This window comes from Muntiacus reevesi, chromosome 8, assembly GCF_963930625.1.
Source record: "Muntiacus reevesi chromosome 8, mMunRee1.1, whole genome shotgun sequence".
In the NCBI taxonomy this organism is placed as follows: domain Eukaryota; kingdom Metazoa; phylum Chordata; class Mammalia; order Artiodactyla; family Cervidae; genus Muntiacus; species Muntiacus reevesi.
Genome location: NC_089256.1, coordinates 59,777,617 through 59,797,947, shown reverse-complemented (window position 1 = coordinate 59,797,947; position 20,331 = coordinate 59,777,617). Strand labels below are relative to the sequence as shown.

General features: G+C 38.3%; 1 protein-coding gene across 5 annotated transcripts in view; it reads left to right on the top strand.

Annotated features, from left to right (window-relative positions):
• The window catches only part of MAP3K13 (mitogen-activated protein kinase kinase kinase 13), a 160,438-nt gene that overhangs the window by 45,511 nt on the left and 94,596 nt on the right, over positions 1-20,331 (top strand). The window contains exon 1 of one of the 5 annotated variants that reach the window (XM_065943543.1): positions 18,829-18,949. The exons of the other annotated variants lie outside the window; for them this stretch is intronic. The gene's annotated coding sequence lies outside the window, so the exon portion shown is untranslated. Of the gene's footprint in view, positions 1-18,828; positions 18,950-20,331 lie in introns of those variants that run through there. 5 annotated transcript variants of the gene reach the window in all.

The window sequence follows — 20,331 nt, the reverse complement described above, 5'->3', positions numbered from 1 at the left end:
GGACTTCTGAAGTGATATTTTAGAAATCTGAAAGAACAAGTAGTAATGAGGAAGAGGTGATAGGGCACTCTAGGGAGAGCAATAGCAGGATCATGTAGACTAGTAAGAGAACAAGTCATTCACTCCGACTAGAGCCTAGAGCTCAGTGGCAGGAGCTGAGGACAGAGAACTCAGTAGGGGACACTCTCGTGTGTTGTGGTGGGTTGAATAGTGTTCTCCTGGAGTTCATATTCACCTGGAACCTCAGAATATGACCTTGGAAATAGACTGTAGTTACTGGTGTTAATACGAGGTCATTCTGGATAAGAGGTCATTGTTCTAAATCCAATGAGTAGTATCCTTATAAGAGGAGAGGACGCAGAGATACACACAGGGAAGAGGTCATGTGGTGACAGAAGTAGAGGCTGGAGTAAACAACTACCAGCCAAGGAACCCCGGGGATTGCTAGGGGCCATCTAAAGTTAGCAAGAGGCAAACTTCTTCTTTAGAGCCTTCAAGGGACCATGGCCCTGGTGACACCTTGATTTTGAACATCTGGTCTCAGGAACTGTGAGAGAGTAAATTTCTGTTGCTTTATGCCTCCCAGTTTGTATAATTTGTTACAGCAGACCTAAGAAACAAATGCAATATTTAACCCATATTCTGCTTACTGTGCATTAAGCCCATTGTTTTGGTCTCTTCTCATCCAGTGGCCGGAGTGTTGGAGCTTCACCTTTGGCATCGGTCCTTCCGGTGGGTATTCAGGGTTGATTTCCTTTGGGGGTGGCTGGTTTGATCTCCTTGCTTTCCGGGGGACTCTCAGGAGTGTCTTCCGGCACCATAGTTCGGGGGCATCGATTCTTCGGTGTTCGGCCTTCTTTGTGGTCCGGCTCTCACATTCCTACATGGCTACTGGTAGGGTCGTAGCTTTGACTATACAGACCTTTGTCGGCTAAGTGATGACTCTGCCTTTTAATACACCGTCTGGATTTGTGGTAGCTTTACTTCCAAGGAGCAAGTGTCTTTTAACTTCATGACTGCAATCATGAAATGTAATATACATATATTAAATTATTTAATCCTTACAACCAATAGAAGAAAGACCCTTTCAGTGTGCCTTAAGGTACACAAGATGAATCCATGGAGAATTTCTCCAACTGTCGTTGGAAAAATCTGTACCAAATCCTTGACAGAATTCTGGACATTTCTTCTCAATGATTATCCTAGCTGAGCACAGAGTGAAATTAGGAAAACAAACAAACAAAAAAAGATAGGTCCAGAAATTCTTTTATTCTTCCCTTTAAGAGAGAGAGCCTAATTCCTCTCCCCCTGAGTGTGGGTTGGGTCCTGATTACTTGCTTCTAATGAAAGATTAAAGGGAAAATGAGGGCATGCAGATTTGGAGACCAAGTCAGGGGTTAGCAAACTATAGATGTGGGTCGGCCACCTATTTTTATGAATCAAGTTGTATTGGAACGAGTATCCCCATTGGTTTACATTGTATGTACCTGCTTTGCACTGAAACGACTGAGGTAAGCAATACAGACCCCATGGCGTGTAGCCTAAGGTAGTTACTATTTAGCCCTTTCAGAAAGTTTGTTAATCCTTGAGCTGGATCACAAAAAGCACGGCAGCTTTTTGCCTGCTCTTGATAACTTGCTTTGGGGGAAGCCATCTGCCTTGTCACGGGCAAATTCCTGTTGTTAAGGAACTGAGGCCTCTTACAAACATCTATAAACAGTCTTGGAAGTACAGTTGACTCTCGAATAATGTGGGAGAGAGAGTGGTTCAAAAATCCACCTGTAACTTAACTTACAGGCAGCCCTCTGTAGTTATCGCTATGGTTTCACACCTAGAGATCCAACCAACCTCAGATTGCGTATTACTGTAATATTTTTTTAAAGCCACAAGTAGTTTTTAAAAAGGCACACGTAAGTGGACCCACACAGTTCAAACCCAGGCTGTTCAAGGGTCAACTTCAGTTCCTCAAGCCCCAGGCAAGCTTTCAGATGACTGCATCCTGGTCAACAACTTCACCGAAACTTCCTGAGAAACTCTGAACCGGAACCACCCCCCAGGCTGCCCTTCAGAAACTAAGTGAGATAATAAGGGTTTGTTGTTTTAAGCTGCTCAGTTTGGAGCAATGTGTTGTGCTGCAATATATAACCAATTCACTCATCCTCCTCTGCTGCAGTTTTCCATGCTGCCTATGAGCTGCTCTGCATGTCTTATCTATGCCTCTGGCTTTGCTGTTTTAGAAACACTGGGAAATAAGACCTTTATATAAAGAAACTCCCAGATGACATGGATAAGATTTAGGAAACAAAAGATATTGGAAGACAAGGGCTCTATTTTATATTTTTCATAATTCTCCTTACTAACTAATACAGTACTATGAGTGATTCAGTTCAGTTCAGTCACTCAGTCATGTCCCACTCTTTGTGACTCCATGGACTGCAGCATGCCAGGCTTCCCTGTCTACCACCAACTCCCAGAGCTTGCTTAAACTCACATCTTCGAGTCAGTGATGTCATCCAACCATCTCACCCTGTGTCGTTCCCTTCGCCTCCTGCCTTCAATCTTTCCCAGCATCAGGGTCTTTTCCAATGAGTCAGTTCTTTGCATCAGGTGGCCAAAGTATTGGAGTTTCAGCTGCAGCATCAGTCCTTCCAATAAATACTCAGGACTGATTTCCTTTAGGGTTGACTGGTTTGATCTTGCAGTCCAAGGGACTCTCAAGAGTCTTCTCCAACACCACAGTGCAAAAGCATCAATTCTTAAGTGCTCAGCTTTCTTTATAGTCCAACTCTCATATCCATACATGATTACTGGAAAAACCATAGCTTTGACTAGACAGACCTTTGTCAGCCAAGTAATGTCTCCGCTTTTTAATATGCCGTCTAGGTTGGTCATAACTTTTCTTCCAAGGAGCAAACATCTTTTAATTTCATAGCTGCAATCACCATCTGCAGTGATTTTGAAGTCCAAAAAAATAGTCTCTCACTGCTTCCATTGTTTCCCCGTCTATTTGCCATGAAGTGATAGGACCAGATGCCATGATCTTAGTTTTCTGAATGTTGAGCTTTAAGTCAGCTTTTTCACTCTCCTCTTTCACTTTCATCAAGAGGCTCTTCAGTCCCTCTTCACTTTCTGCCATAAGGGTGGTGTCATCTGCATATCTGAGGTTATTGATATTTCTCACAGCAATCTTGATTCCAGCTTGTGCTTCATCCAGCCCAGCATTTCGCTTGATGTACTCTGCATATAAATTAAATAAGCAGGGTGACAATATACAGCCTTGACATACTCCTTTCCCAATTTGGAACCAGTCTGTTGCTACATGTGTGATTGATTACTGCTGCTGAACTTGACTGTGACTAATAAAGTGTTAGGCTTGTAAAGCATGTTTATTTGAGTTATTAGGCAGAATGTTTGCTCTATCATGTTACTATTATTTATATGAAAAGGGGTATTTGAGTATGCCATCATAATCTTTATTGGATGCACTTCAAGAGTTTTAGTTGCTTTTCTTAAATTTTAACCAAGTTGTGTCTAGTTAGGATGGTGTTGAGTTTTGTGGGTGTATTAATTTTCTACTGATGCATCACAATATTATTTTAGTGGCTTAAAACAACACCCACTTATTATCTCAATTTCAGAGGGTCAAGACTCTGAATGTAGCCTAGTTAGGCCTCCCACTTAGGGTCTTACAAGGTTTTAATCAAGGTGTTGGCCAGGTTGGAGTTTCATCTGAAACTTGCCTGGGGTACTCGTGTGGCTATTGACAGCATTCAATATCTTGGGGTTGTAAAACTGAAAGCCTCAGCTTTCTGTTTTGGGTTTGTTTGGGTTTTTTTTTTTTTGAGTTGTTATTGCCTATTGTCTAGAGGTGTCCCTCAGCTAACAGAGAGCACCCACACTTCCTTGCCATGTGGGGTTACCCAATATGGCCATTTGCTTCCTCTCAGCTAACGAAGGGAGAAACTCAGGCAAGACATGCAGTATGGTTTTCTATAATATCATCACATCATTATGTGCATGTGATCAGTACCTTCCCCTACCTTTACGGTGTTCTCTTGGTTAGAAGCAAGTCTCACTGTGAGCCAAGGAAAAGCATTAGTAGGTGGGGATCACAGGTGCCTAGTTTCTGCCAGCTCTTGGCGTATAGTGTTCTTTCAAGAAGTTTGGTGGTAGAGGACAGGAAAGTGAGTAGATAAGTCAGAGGAAAATTTTGAAAAGGAGCAAGAGGAACATGTTTATAGGCAAAGGAGAAAGCGTAGCCAATAAGAAGAGACTGAGATGATACATTAATCTGTGCCAAGAGTCTGTTACATAGTAGGTGCTCAATTATATTAGTCGTCTCATACCTCTCCTTACACAGTGTCTCATTATGTTTTTTCCTTTAAATATATATTATACTACTCTACTGTGTGTCATACATGACAGTAGATATTGTACTAACCAAACTAAATATATCCCTGACCCCTTTGCCTTTGTGCCATCCAGCTTGGAAGAAGCATTAGCCATTTCAACAATCACTTCCTTCCAGGCTTACCTCCTCCACCCCTTGTGAACTTTGGCCCTTCTTCCTTTGATTGTGCCAAGCCAGAGTACTCCCCAAATTGTGTTTTCTGCTGCTGTGTTGATTGTTTTGCCTCCTCAGTTGGGACAAACTGCTGATTGGTGGCCTTGAATTCGTATCTGTTCGAGTTTCCCAAACCTCTTCTGTAACTTATCATCCTGTCTTACTGCCCTTCTCAGTTGACAGTACTTCCTGTGATAGGAAGTTCTCTCAACTTCCTTTCTACTCGTCCCATAGTCTTTTATTGCCACCTTCACCTGCCTATTTTCTTGCACAACAACATATGTAGATACCACAGGTATCCCTACCTACCTTGTGGTCAAAGTTTCGGTCGTAAACCCTCCCAACTCCTCAAAGCGTATTCCCAGCCACGAGCATCCCTCACTGTAATGAAAAGACATACCACCCTCTGTAGCAGAATATATTACAGAATCATTGCCAAGCCATCTGTGCCTTGATGTTTGATATCTCCCGTAAAATTAGAGGGGGAAAAGAATTTTTTAAAGTTCAAGTAACTTGAATGTTAAAATAATAGTGTATTTATTTTTTTTATTTTTTTTAATAGTGTATTTATTAAATCAGCAAGTCTTAAACTTAATTTTGTTCCTAAAGTAATGTACTTCATAGAAAATTTAGAAATTTAGATTAAAAGAGAAGAAGAAAAAATTATCACTATCCCTGCATCCAAATAACTATGATTAACATTATATTTATTCTTCTAGTCATATATGTGTGTTAGATTACATGGTACCAATTATGTTACCGTCCTTATCCATATTTTGTTATGAATATTTTATCTATGTTTAATATCAATACTTTAATATATAGTTTGTAAAGCTTTTAAATATTTTTAATTTTACTTATTTAATAAAACTTCCTTTTACGGGTTTTCTATTTTCCCAATGATGCATATTTTAAATAATTACATGATGAAATCTTTATAGCTAGGCCCTTTTTGCGAATTCTTGATTATTTGTTTAGAATAATTCCTTGAAGTTTAATTTTAGATCAAAGAGTATTTACATTTAAGCCCACTGATACCTGCTATCAAGTAACTGTACTTCAAAAAGGTTGTAAGAAGTATTTAACCATCAGCAGTGTGTAAGAGTATCTGTTTTCCCATACCTTTTCCAAGGCAGTGTATAAAACAATCTTAGCCACTTTGCAAGGAGAAACCGGTTTTTCATTTTGATTTAATTTGCATTTTTTGATACTGAAGCCACACTTTTCCCTTACTATCCATTGTATATGTTTTTTTGTAAATTGTCTGTTCATGAACTTTTTCTTTTTCCCTTCATCTTATTTGTATGTTTATCTACTCTATTATTTTTTGAACTCACGGTTGTTCAAATTAGTGACAGTGTATTTTGTGTTTTCTGGTAGCTATGAATGGTAGCTTTCCTTTAACACAAAGAACAAACTGATTTTTCTCTTTTAATTTGTTTATTTGGTGGCCTCGAGTCTTAGTTGTGACACGTGGGATCTTCATTGCAGCCTGCGGACTCTCTTAGGTGTGGTGCGCAGGCTCAATTGCTCCATGGCTTGTGGGTTCTGATTTCCCTGACCAGGAATCAACCCCACATCCTTGCTTTGCAAGGCGAATTCTTAGCCACTGGACCACCAGGGAAATCCCTGCTTTTTCCATGAAAAATAGACTAGAGAAAAATGACATACACATATATGGCACACACATATACATAGGTATATATACAGATATATGTGTGTGTATATATCTTTCAAGCATAGCTTGACAAAGCCACTTAATACGGTTCTGTGTAATTATTGACTTTCTTTATGCAATATTACCTTATTGATCATCATTCAAGGTTTTGGCATAATTAGTCATTTAATAAAGTAAAGCATAATGACATTGATCTCAGTCTACTTGTCTGACTTGTAAATTTTTCCTCAGTAATATTATTGTATTGGATTTTCTCTTTTAAGTTTTTCAAACATTCTTCAACTTTGCAGTAGGTGGCAGCAACAGAAAGCATTCTTTCATTTGGTTCAAAATGTAATCAGGCATACATAGGGGACAATATAAATGAACTCACCCTAAATATGAAGAGTTTTATGATAGAGGCTACTCCAGAAATGTAAATTTAGCATGAAATTGGTGAGTATTTCATAGCCCACTTTGGAAGTAAGCTCCAACAAATACTCTTTTTGGGAAATTACATTTTATTTTTCAGTGTTGCAGGGTTTACTTATAGCATGTTTTATTATTTTGGGGAATCTTATTCCCCACCACCTCCTCTTTTTATATTTACAGTGAAAGCTACTCAAGACAACCAGCCTCTTTTCTAGAGGAGTGGCCTTTTCAGTGATGACCCTTTAATACAGAGCCTTGAGTAATTTAACAGACTAAAAATACATGCTAAGAATATGTGGCCTTTTTAGGCCACTGCTTCCATTTTGAGTGGTCTTAGAGCTTCATTGTGCTAATTTTAAAATTCAGGGTCCATACATGTCTCAAGAGTATATGTAATAATTTTCTTTAGATCATAACAGTTCCCCCAAGTTGGTTTAGCATCATCTATAGTCCATTCGGGCTTCCTAGGTGGCGCTAGTGGTAAAGAACCCTCCTGCCAGTGCAGGAGACATAGAGATGTGGGTTCAATCCCTGGGTCAGGAAGACCCCCTGAGGAGGGCATGGCAACACACTCCAGTATTCTTGCCTGGAGAATCCCATGGACAGAGGACCCTTGTGAGGCTACAGAGTCAGGGGTCACACAGAGTTGAACATTACTTAAGTGACTTAGCACACACACATAGCCCATTCATGAGAGGGGCAAGCAACACCACTACAAAGGATCTGGGGACACACCGGCTTTTGTTTCCAAACTACAATGACAGGTGGATATTCTGCCCCTTGGACAAGAGGGGTGGCTGTAAGATAAACCTAGTGGCTGTGAGTTGAAGGGGGAAAAGGTCCACTTGCTGCTGTGGTCATTAATGCTTCCTCCTTAGCAAGAGTACAGCTTAGAAAAGAAGGTTTCTGGTGAAGAACAGCTGTTGTTAGCTAGCCAACACAGAAGAGATCTCTAGGCTTTAGAGGTGGTTTTTAAAAGATTAAAGCATTAAAATTTCGTAGGCTAAGGAAAAAGAAGAATTTCATGAGAATTAAAAATATATTTCGAGCCCCTTGCATGTTTAACTAGGGTTCAACAGAATTCTTAAGAATTGATTCAGAAATCCTTGAATCATATTTTCTCTATTTCCAAAGCTCTTGTTATCAGGAGAGAAACTGATTCTTGTTTTGTCCAGGTTTTAGTAGTATTGTAGAGGTAAGTTAGTATTTTCTCTTCTGTTAGATTGCAGATAACTTTGGGACAAAAAATAAATAAATAAATGTGATTTTTAAAATTTTCGTTGGCTTTTCTTTAGAACTAAGAACAGTATCCTGTTCTAGGAATACTGAGTGAACTGTAACTGACTGTCCAAGAAAAAGAGGTAGCATTTGTGGTCACTCTTATCCCACCAAAAAATACTAGAGAACATTCAGGAAATCTAGGATCAACTCCTGACTCAATGCCACAAATTCCAAGACTATGGACAAATCTTTGAACAAATCTTTCATATGTAACAAAGAAGAGGACAGAGTAGATTTGAGTTGTAAGGTTTCTATCAGATCCTTGATTCTCTGAGTCAGTATTCTTCTCAAGATGTCTAGAGCAATAATTGCTTATTTATCTCATTCAGGAAACAACCGCACACCACCCGGTAACAGTAGGAATACAGACTAAGTAGCGGTAACAGTGGAGAAGGCAATGGCACCCCACTTCAGTACTCTTGCCTGGAAAATCCCATGGACGGAGGAGCCTGGTAGGCTACAGTCCATGGGGTCACCAAGAGTCGGACACGACTGAGTGACTTCACTTTCACTTTTCACATTCATGCACTGGAGAATGAAATGACAACCCACTCTAGTATTCTTGCCTGGAGAATCCCAGGGACAGGAGCCTGGTGGGCTGCCGTCTATGGGGTCACACAGAGTTGGACACGACTGACGTGACTTAGCAGCAGCAGCAGCGGTAACAGAGTCTCAAAATTTTGGTGGTTCCAAAAGACGGAATGTTATTTCTGTCTTTATTAGCAGTCCTAAAGTAGGCAGGTACTCCAGGACAGATGGATGGGTCTGATTCCTCAAAAAATCCAACCCCAAGGCTACTTCTGCTTCCTTGCTCTTCCATCACCTGGGGTACCATCATCTGCATGGTAGAAGCTGACTCAGCATGGGACTTGAGAGTCCAGCACAAGCAGGGAAGAACCTGCAAGTTAAAAACATACTTCCACTCAAACCCCCCTGGCTAGAACTCAGTCATGTGCTCACATCTACAACCAGGAGAACCGAGAAGTCTTTAGCCGCATGGCTTGTATCCATCTACAATTTTAAGAGTGGGGTTGGGCATAAGGGTTCTATAACTAACAAGAGAGAGAAGAGATTATATTTTAGGGGACAGTCTCCAGCACTGTGCCTTCTGTTACGGTTTAAAACCATTCTGATAATCTTATTTTACTGTTTCTTGTTTTTCTATCTTTTCTAATGAAATAGACTGAGATCAGGACCTGTGATTTGTCCCTATATGTGTACCTCACAGCACATGTAATGTATTTTGAACATAGATGACATTCAATAAAAATATGTATATTTTATTTGTATATTGATTTTTCAGAGCTTTTAAGTAAGCACTAGGTCCAATAATCTTCCCTTCCATTATGCTGCTCCATCTACTTATTGCTTGTGTAGTGAATGTTACATGTAAAACTTCAATTCTCAACCTAGTTCAGGAGACTATATCAGGACTTAAAAAGTAGTAAAATTTTAAAATATATGTTACAGATAAATTGATTGATTGGGGGCAGGTCGCTACTAATAGCAGTTACTATCTTTTTTGGGTAGTGTGATTATGTGTAATGGAAAACCAAGAGCTTTGCAGAGTGGCTTCAACATTTGGTTTTAAGTGTATTCCTTGGACATCACATATGATCATATTTATGAAATACTTTAAAACAGATCTTTCTCTGAAATATTTTGAGGTTCCATCATCCCTGTTCTCTTCATTGGTGTGCTTAGTCGCTCAGTGATGTCCAACTCTTTGCAACCCCATGGACTGTAGCCTGCCAGGCTCCTCTGTCCATGGGGATTCTCCAGGCGAGAATACTGGAGTGGGTTGCCATGCCCTCCTCCAGAAGATCTTCCAAACCCAGCGATTGAACCCAGGTCTCCCACCCTGCAGCAGATTCTTTACCATCTGAGCCACCAGGGAAGCCTGTTCATTTGATGTTAATAATAAAGAGCTGACTGCAGTGCTGAGTGTGGGTTTACACAGAGTGAGCCTGTATATGGATAGCTGTATAAAACTGATTTTAAAAGCAAGCTTTTACACTTTTACTGACTCTGTGTTAACATCTTCTCCACTCTGACTTCCATTTTTTTTCTGCTGCACTTGTATACTGTAATCCAATATGGGAAGGGAAAGTGCTGGTATGTGCCTTACCAATTTTACATTTGGTTTGAACTGCCTTGGAAGAATTGTCCTAGTCTCTAATATCCAGTTTTCCCACATCTTCCCCCTTCAAGTTTACCTCCTTTTATAACTGACTGTAACCACCCAACCCAAAATGATCATTCTATCAGTAAGTGAGGAAGGTTTGGTTCAAGCCCTGGGCAAACTGCAGCATAAGGACAGGGTTTGTTTGTATAAGACAAGCCTTTATTCCCTTTACAAACATGCCAACTTGCCAAAGACAAGCAAATGGCAAATACTGGCTATAGTCTAGACCAGGAAGAGTGGTTCTGAGCTTTCACTCAGCCTCACCCACTTTTCAGAGCTTTCAGTGAGCCTCAACACCAGGCTGTTCTTGGAACATTTTTCTCCAAGGGACAGGACAGGTTTTTTTGTTCTGTTTTTGTCAGCTAAGGGCTTGATCTTGCCTTTCTCTGTCAACAGAGGGCAGCAGAGAGCACCACGCCATAGCCTAACTGCTGCAGCTGCTGCCAAGTTGCTTCAGTCGTGTCCGACTCTATGCGACCCCATAGACGACAGCCTGCCAGGCTCCTCCGTCCCTGGGATTCTCCAGGCAAGAATACTCGAGTGGGTTGCCATTTCCTCCTCCAATGCATGCATGCATGCTAAATCACTTCAGTCGTGTCTGACTCTGTGAGACCCCATGAACAGCAGCCCACCAGGCTCCTCTGTCCACAGGATTTTCCAGGCAAGAACACTGGAGTGGGTTGCCATTTCCTTCTCCACTAGCCTAACTAGTAGTCCTCAAACTGGGTGAGGCCCAGTCTCCTAGAGCCTACAAAGACAATCAACCCCAGGGACTTTTTTTTAGCTATGGCAAAGACTGGGTCTGTTAGAGGCATTGTGGCGGAAGGGGGAGGTGGGGTGGGGTGGGGCTAAACATTTTGCCTTATGTAGGAAAGTCCCACGCATGGGAGAATATTCCCACCCACAAAAGTCAGTTAACTTCCTTCTGGTATTGTTCTCCAGCCTCAAGTAAAGCATTCCTGCCTAACTTAGCACTTTCCCCATTTGTGTTGTTATTCTTCTTACCAAAGCAACCTAATACTACAAACTGGCCTTTTCATCTTTGCATTGTCACTTTTTAAATTCACTTTAAATTTTAATCATTGAATGACCACAGACAAGTCTTTAATAGGAGAGGGGTAAGAGGTAATGGACAGAATTTTAAAAGTATAAGTCACTAGGTTACAGAGTTTAGAAAAAGCTGGATTAGATGAGCCAATCTTCTTGAACCTTAATTTTCTCACATATAAAGTGAGACCAAAATCTAGTTTATTTTAAAATATTTTGTAAATTTTAAAGTGAATGAGAAGATTGTTTACCCAGAATGTCTAGGGCCAGATTTGTACCCAATTATTATTTTTAGAAATTAGATATCCAAACCTCTCTACTCACATTATAGTTAGGAGCTCATATCCCAATTAAACAATAGTTGTAGCCAACATCCTGGGGATGACATAGTTGATTCTCACTGGGTCATGAGTCCCAGTGGACTTGGGTCACGTGCCTGTCTTTTCATTAATGTTATAACCAAGTAGGTGAGTTGCCCTGCCTTGTGTCACATGTTCACTCTTGGAGTCCTGACTTCAGGTGGGGTTGGCTTTGCCTTAACCTCTTGAACTGAGAGTGGGGAAGAGACAGTTTCCTCAAACGGAGAGGATGTAGGGGCAGACTTTAAAAGGGGGCAGTTGTTCCCTGTTTCTATGTTTCGATCTTCAACTATGCTACATGCTTTGTAAAGCTAAAGTGGAAATGCCAACTTCCACTAAAGAAGCAGGGAAATGAAAACAGGATCAGAAGTATAAAAGTTAAATGGTTGTTTTTTTACATGACCTCTCAGAAATAGTACAAACTCTATATGGATGGGTAAAATATAAAGTTATTTTTTGTTTGTTTGGTTTTTTACCCTTTCAATATGTAAAGTGCCTTCATAAACTCAAAATATTATTTTTAGTCCCACAAAGGTTTGGTTTATGGTAACTTGCCAGACTTTGTGTTTTATGGAGTGGTGTATTTCAGGGATGTTAAATGTTTTATTTATTGAGAAATCCATTTTCTTTTGATTTGCTTTAATGCATTCTCATTATTGATCAGAGAATTATATCCCTTGTTCGTAATCATCCTTTTGACACAGATAATACATTAAAACTTCATCAAGCTGTTAAACTTTACTCTAAATAGCATAAAAATCTCTAAACAATTGCTTTTTTCCAGTTGTCTAGATGTTTTATTATCCTTTGATAAAAATGCTAGACTTCAAATCCACTTAACTCACAATATTCTTCAAAATTTGCTATAATTATATGAACCTTTAGGATTTTTTCTATCATAAAAATGATTGTGGAATTTACCAACATGAGACTTTCATCTTTTTAAAAGTTAATAGGTGTATTAGTGTAAGTTTTTATTTATAGTCTACTTTTTCTAAAAGGATGTGCTTATGACATATATATACATAACAAGGTTAACAAAGGGAAAATCAAACCTAAAACAAGGAAAATAAAGCAAAAATGATAACCACAAAAGCTAAAATAAATTATATAGAGATATAGATTGATTGATTTGAGCATAAAGTTGGCTCTGGGTTTCCCTGCAGGGACAAAAAAAAAAAAAAAAAAGGCAATTCAGTGGATTACATTGTTGCCATTTAAAAGGGAAAGCTAGTAATTCTTCAAGAACAGAAAAGAGTTTCCCTGATACTGAGTTCTAAAAAGAACTCCTCTTGTGAGTTTATTACCTGTGAGACATCATGCAAGATAGTGGACCATGTAAAAGCAACATGGCTGTTCCTTATAATAAAAGGAAAACTATAACATAGAATGTAACTTAATGATAGTGACTCTGCCAGGGAGTACTGTGCTAATGATAGTTGGGTAGCACGTAGCTTTCTGATGAACTGTATCTCCTTTGATGCAAGGACAGATTTTAGTAATATTTATAAGAATGTTTCTCCTTAGATGGTTCTTAAAAATTACTTTCTCAGATAAACATTTCCTGAGAGCTGGACAGCAGCAACAACAAAGTTTGAGTAATAGTCTGCTGACGTCTTTGAATGTTGAAACTGAATAAAAAATAAATTAAAAAAAATTTTTTTAATAAAAAGAATGAGAAGGTAGAAGATGTGATCTGGAACTCTCTGGATTAGAAGAACTTGCTCAGAGCCCTAGTCTCAATCTACTGTAGTTTAAGTGAAAAAAAAATATATTATTTGAGGAACCATGTACTTTGAAAACAGGGTAAGTTACAGTTAATGTTCTTTAATGGAAGTGGAGAATTCTAGTTAGTGTTCTCACCTATTAGAAAGATTGTTTTTTACATCAGTTCATACAAACTACATCTTTATGTAGAAAAATTTTAACTTTTTTTTTTTATAAAGAGAATTTTTGGTCACCTCTCTTAGCTTCCTCAGGGTTTTCCCCCTCTCACCTTCAGAACCTGAAAGCACTTCTCACCTTCCCAAAGAGGAATAACTAGGATGCGCTTTTCTTTGGAAGATGAGTCACTAATGCGCATTTCTAAATTTCTGAAAAGATCTGTTCTAGCTTTGTTGTTCAGTCGCCCAGTCGTGTCTGACCCTGTGGACTGCAGTGTGCCAGGCCTCCCTGTCCTTCACCATCTCCCAAAGCTTGCCCAAGTTCATGTCCACTGAGCAAAATAAAAACCTTTGTTTATATTAACAACAGTAAAACAAAACCAGTTACCAGAATCATTTTCTGAGTATCTTCTATATGCAGGTATTGTGCTGAAGTCCTCACATGTTTTATTTTATTTAACTTTCACATAATAGGCATATAGCCTATTATTATCCCCACTTTATTTTCCTCTTCCAGTTTTACTGAGATGTAATTGACATACAACACTGTATGAATTTGAGACATATAGCATAACGATTCGACTTACATCATGAAATGATTACCACAATAAGTTTAGTTAAAATCTATCATCTTATGTACATACAAAAGAAAAAAAGTAATTTTTCCTTGTGACGAGATCTCTTAGGATTTTGTCTCTTAACAACTTTCATGTATAACATACAGCAGTGTTGATTATATTAATCACATTGTACATTAATTACATCCTTAGTACCTATTTATCATATAACTGGAAGTCTGTACCTTTTGACTACCTTTGTCACCAAAGATGTTATTTATTAATGACTATTTTCCCCATACTGTCTTACTCTAAAAATGAGAAACCAATAGCTTGATTTACCTAAACTTACATAACTAATGATAATAACCAACAGAGTCAGAATTTGAACCCAGATCTCTTTACTAGCTTCTAGCTACACTGGTGCCTGTAAAAGAAATCTGAATCATCACGCATTAGCACTGAGGTCATCATGCTCTTTCTTTTTCTTGGTATTTATAGCAAAAATTGCCCCTAGGTCATAGTACTTTGAACTTCTCTTAGATTCTGACTTAGTCCTTTTCCTTTAAAAACACATTTTTTTCTCTCAAGAAAAAAACCAGCTTTAGAATAGCTCATTTTTTTTTTTCTTGGCCACACCTCAAAGCTTGTGGATCTTAGTTCCCAGACCAGGGGTGGAATCAAGGTCCTTGGCAGTGAAACCATGGAGTCCTAACCATTGGGCCACCAGGGAGTTCCCATAGAATAGATCATATTTTATGCTAGAATAATTGTGCCTTAACTTGTGTTCTTAAATTTTTTCCTAATAGTGAGTTTTGAATATCTTCTTGGGAAAGGAGACCAGATTATCTTTTAGTCATTACTGAAATTTGAAAAGGTCCATTTGGTTCTTAAAAGAGTTTACTCACCTTGATAACTGACTTTGTAGTGCTCCATTCTCAGTGTGCCTACATGCTGAAATAAAAAATTACTTGTGACTATGGGACTTGGCTTAATATCCCTAGAGTTGCAATGTCCCATTTAGTAGCCACTAGCCACATGTGACTATTTTTCCATTTATATTAATTAAAATTAAATAAAGCTTAAAATTCAGTCCCTCAATCATAGTAGCCACATTCCACATGCTAATATAATATATGAGACAGTGCAAATTATAGAACATTTCTGTCATCACAGAAAGTTCTCAAGAAGCATTGCTTTTGGATATATGTTTTTCATGGCCCTTTTTCCCTATCTTCCAAATTCTGTGCAAAACAACATTGTTCTCCTTGAAGATTAACTAATGCAGTTTCTGAGATTTGGGGATACAACTTATCTTCCCAACAGATTTCCCGTCATGTCTGACATAGAGAAATTTTTGTTGACAAGGTTATTTCTGTGCTCTAGGGAGGCATGCTAATCCAGACTAGGTTCATCTTACTAAAACGGCAAGTCGGTAGAGCTAGATAATTTTTATTTGCCAGGTTACATATTAAACCAACATGTTAGGTGACTGTTATTAGAACCATTATGCATTCTGTTTTGTTGAATTGCTTCAGAGACGTACCCTGGTCTTTGATTGAGTAATGATGTTTCTTTGAAACATAACAGCCAATGTGTTAGCGTCTGTAACAGATTTAACATCTCATTGACTTATTTTTTCATAAAGAGGTTACCGCTTTCTATTAGTCTGTATTATTTGGAAGTTTTTTTGTTTTTTTTTTAATATATAAATCCAGTTCTTCTGGTATAGCCTGGTTGGCTTTGATTGCCGTTGAAGGAAACAGGTGCATATTCTTTATCTTCTTTTCATTTGTGGATTCTAAAACAATCTTACTACATGGACATGATTGATATAGATCAGTGTGGTACACTCAGGCCCACTAGGGAGGTACTAGTACTCCATTGGTCTTGAGCACACCCATGTCACATGGGTAAATTTCTTTGGTCTGTCTTTTCCATTGTGATATTCCACAAGAAGCTTCTTTAAAGAAATTTGTTGAATATATTGTTTGCTAATGATATGCTGTTACTTGAGTATATAGAACAGTATGTCTTTCCTGTGTATAAAATAGTCCTGGGAAGTTGGGTTTTTTTCTCCCCAAATGAAGTAAACAGTGAGCAGTGCTTATTAGTGTCAGGTTTGAACCCTTTATAATCACATAGAAACAAGCAACCACTCTCCTTTCGGCTGTACAGATAACCTGGTTGAGACAGCAGATACCTGTTGAGAATGTTCTTGGTCATGGGACACCTATAACCAAGGCCTTATATTAACCACTGTTGTTCTAGTTTCAAGGATTTGAGATCATTTCCCAAGTTGAAAAAAGCTATGATCAGTATTAGTAAAGTATTGGTAATTGTGAAGTGAAATGATGCTATTCAAGGGCAATAAATTATATTAATCTCCACTTCTGTGTAACTTTGAAAAAATTTAAAATAAAGAGTGAAAAATGAACTCTTCTCTATACTCTGTAATGACCTATATGGGAAAAGAATTTAAAAAAGAGTGGATATATGTATGTTATAACTGATTCACTTTGCTATGTAGCAGAATATAACATAATATTGTAAATCAACTATACTCCAATAAAAACTTTAAAAATTTCAAAAAAAATTTCATTGATGATATTAAGCCCCCCCAAAAAAAAAATGAAAAAAAAATCACAGTTTTTTTGTTGTTGTTTTTTCTTGTACTAAGTTGTATGAGTTCTTTGTACTTTTTAGAAATTAACCCTTTATCAGATAATATATCTGGTTTACAGATATTTTTTCCCACTCTGTAGATTGCCTTGTCTTTCTGGTGGTTGAAGCTTTTTAGTTTGATACAGTCCCACTTGTCTATTTTTGCTTTTGTTGCCTGTACTTTTGGTGTCATTTCAAGAAATTATTGCCAAGACTGATATCAAGAATGGATAAAGGACTTCAACAGACAGCTCTCCAAAGAAGATATACAAGTAGCCAGTAGGTATTAATATGTGAAAACGTGTCCATCATCACTAATTATCAGGGAAATGCAAATCAAACCACATTGAGATATTACCTCATACCACTTAGGATGGCTTATTATTTTTTAAAAAGATAACAAGTGTTGTAGTGAAATTGTAACCCTTACACACTCTTGATGGAAATATAAAACAGTGCAGCAGTTATGAAAAACCGTATGGAGATTTGTCATAAAATTAAAAATGAACTAACATAGGATCCAGCAATCTCACTTCTGGGTATATATTCAAAAGAAATGAAATCAGGATCTCAAAGAGATATCTACACTCCCATATTTATTGCAGCACTCTTCATAATAGCCAACACATAAAAACAGCCCACGTGCCCATCAACAGATTAATGGATAAAGAAAATGTATATGCCTACAATGGAATATTATTCAGCTTTTAAAAGGGAAATTCTACCATTTGCAACAACACTGATGAACCTGGAGGACATAACACCAAATGAAATAAGCAAGTCACAGAAAAAGACAAATGTTGCTTGATTATATTTATATGAGTTATCCAAAATAGTCAAACTTATGAAAGCAGAGAATATAATAGTAGTTTCCAGAGCCTGAGAGGAGAGGGAAATGGGTAGTTATTATTCAACGAGTATAAAGTTTTAGTTATACTCGATGAATAGGTTTTAAAGATCTGTAGTACAACATGCCTGTAGTTAACAATATGGTATTTTATTGTGTAGTTCAAAACTTGCTGAGAGTAGATCTCATGTTAAGTGTTCTTGCCACAAAAACCTACAGCAGCTATAACAAAAAACCCAAAGGAACACATGAAACTTGGAAATGTCAGATATGTCTACTACCTTGACTGTGATTATGGTATCATGGGTATTTGCATAGTTCCAAACTTATCAGTTGTACACATTAATTATATGTAGTTCTTTGTATAGCAATTGCACCTCAATAAAGCTGTTAAAAATTTTTAAATAAGAAAAAAAATTAATGTCATGAGCTCTTTGGGTGAATTTAGTTACAGCTAGTTTTGTTATTAGTAATAAGACATTTTACTAAAACCAAGATCTGCTCAAAAAACATTATAAGCTCTTTGGCTCTGTGTCTTAATTGAATGTCAGAAGTTTAATAAACCAATGAGGAAATGTCCTACCTTATTTAAAATGTAGCAGTAAATTATTCTTTCACACTCACTTCTGATTCATCACAAATGTCCGTAAGGTGATACTGTTCTGTGAAACAATTCCATTTGTTATATTTTCTTACCTATTTCCTTAATCACTAGGTTATTATTCCCATTATTATTTCTCTACTATTTTGCTTTTACAAGCCTTGGTGTACATCTACCAGGCATCAGTTTTAGAAACTCTCTGACTTTGATTTGTTTTTATCACATCAGGTGAGGCACAGTATTGAACAGCAAGAAAAAGGTTAAAGAAAATAACTGACGAATAAAAGATTGTGCTATCTTCTATATGAGTTTTTGGTAGCACTGATGCCACCAAAATTCTATTTTGATTCCCTCATTCAATAGCAATAATAATGTTTTCATGACTATCACAGCTTGAAGCACGCACGCAGGCACACACAGACACACACACACACACACACACACACACAGACACACACACACAGCCGCCGCCGCCACCCTCTGCCCCCTCCTCACGCTGCCTCTGTCCTAAGGCAGTGGCAGACGCCTGATTGGTGGGCTGTGTTTATTCTGTGAGCAGATTCCTTCTGAAAGAAGGCAGGCCATGACTGCCTGAAGCCTATTGGCCAGGACTGCTCTGGGCCCTCCCTTTCTTTTTCACTGCACACACCACAGCGAAGTCTGTGCGGAATCCTAAACCAGCCCAATTTACATCCATTCATGAATCTGTGACGTCAGCAAGCCTTCGGGCTTCTCTGCGGTGGGCTGGAAGATTGTGTGGGTGGAATCCCCCTCCTCCTTATTTTTCTAATTCTGCAAAGCTTTTTAAATGAACCTTCCATCTTTTTTAAAGCAAGAAACTGGACCGGCATGTGTAGGAATTCTTCATTGTTGTGAGTATCGCACTCTGTCTTTCTGTTTCATCAGCATTTATTTCACAAGGACAGATGGAGAATGTGTTTTTGATTTGAGGTGATTAGAAAACTGATATTATTGAGGGAGACACAGTGAGAGAGAGAGAGACAGAGACTGAGGCAAAGAGAAACCTGAAACCCCGTTACAGCTAGGAGTCTCCGAAACTGACAGCTGGTTTTCTTTTGCTCGTCTGCATGCTGCTAGACGTGGACATTTTTCATTTACGGTTCTGCACGTTACCTCTGGATGGGGGCTTGGCTTTCCTTAAAGAGAGCTCCATCTCTCTGAGAGATGATGTGAATTGTATTAGAGGAGAAGCACAGAACTGGGACCAGAAAGGTGCCGGGGAAAGCCGGGCCAGCTAGACCGAGCAGGTTCTAGCTCCTGAGCACTCTTCTTTTCCGCCGTCCTTTCTGTTGTTTCTCACCCTTCACCTTGCCTTTGTTTCGCAATTGTATAATAGTCAACATCTTGGGATTGTAGTTGGAGGAAGATGAACACCAGTTCAACCTTCCCCCCACCCCCCCACAACAAGCTTTTATTATGGGAGCTGTAGTGGTATATTTATACGTGTTTGCAGCTCTTGATGTCACTCTACACGTTTTATTTATGTTTTCAAAAACCTAAAACCTTCACCAGAGGCAGAAAGGGAATTATCTTTAAATTCTGACTTGTTTAATATTCCCTAGTGAAAACTAAGAAGTGGTTTCTTAATATAACCTGTAATTATATGCATGGAAATGCACATGAGCCTTTTTCTAAGATAAACTTCCAACTGAAATTTGTTTATTCCACTGTGTCTGGGAAACATGGAAAACTTCTGATACGTTCCAGGTGTTAAGTTGGTTCGATAGTTTGCTTGGAGTTTTAACAAAAAGTGTCTGAATTTGTTTTCCAAGGCTTTGGTTGGTTCTGGTGAAAGTTGTGGTAGTAAAGAAGAGGGATGTGCCATTGTGACAGGTTCTGCCCCTGGGACAGCTCCTCAACATGCATAATCTAATAGCATTTTCCAGCTGCCTCACTTAGAGCAGTTCATAGTCTAGTCAGCAGCATGTACCTGGTTGTTCTTTCCAATGAGAGAGAACACAAGAAGTCTTATTTATTTTATTTTATTTTATCATTCAGCCTTGTCTTGTTTACCTTGTATAATCAATACTTACTTTTGAAGTTTTCATATTATAATCTGCTCATGAAACAAGGCTTCTAAATTATGGCTCTAACAATACCTTTTGAATTATTCTTATTAATGAGTCTCCCAACTGTGAACTTATTTCAAAATTACCTGAGGATTTAGAATTTTCTTTTATTTCTCATCTTTGGTATTGTCCTCACTCAATTTGTTTTTCCTGAGTACATTTGA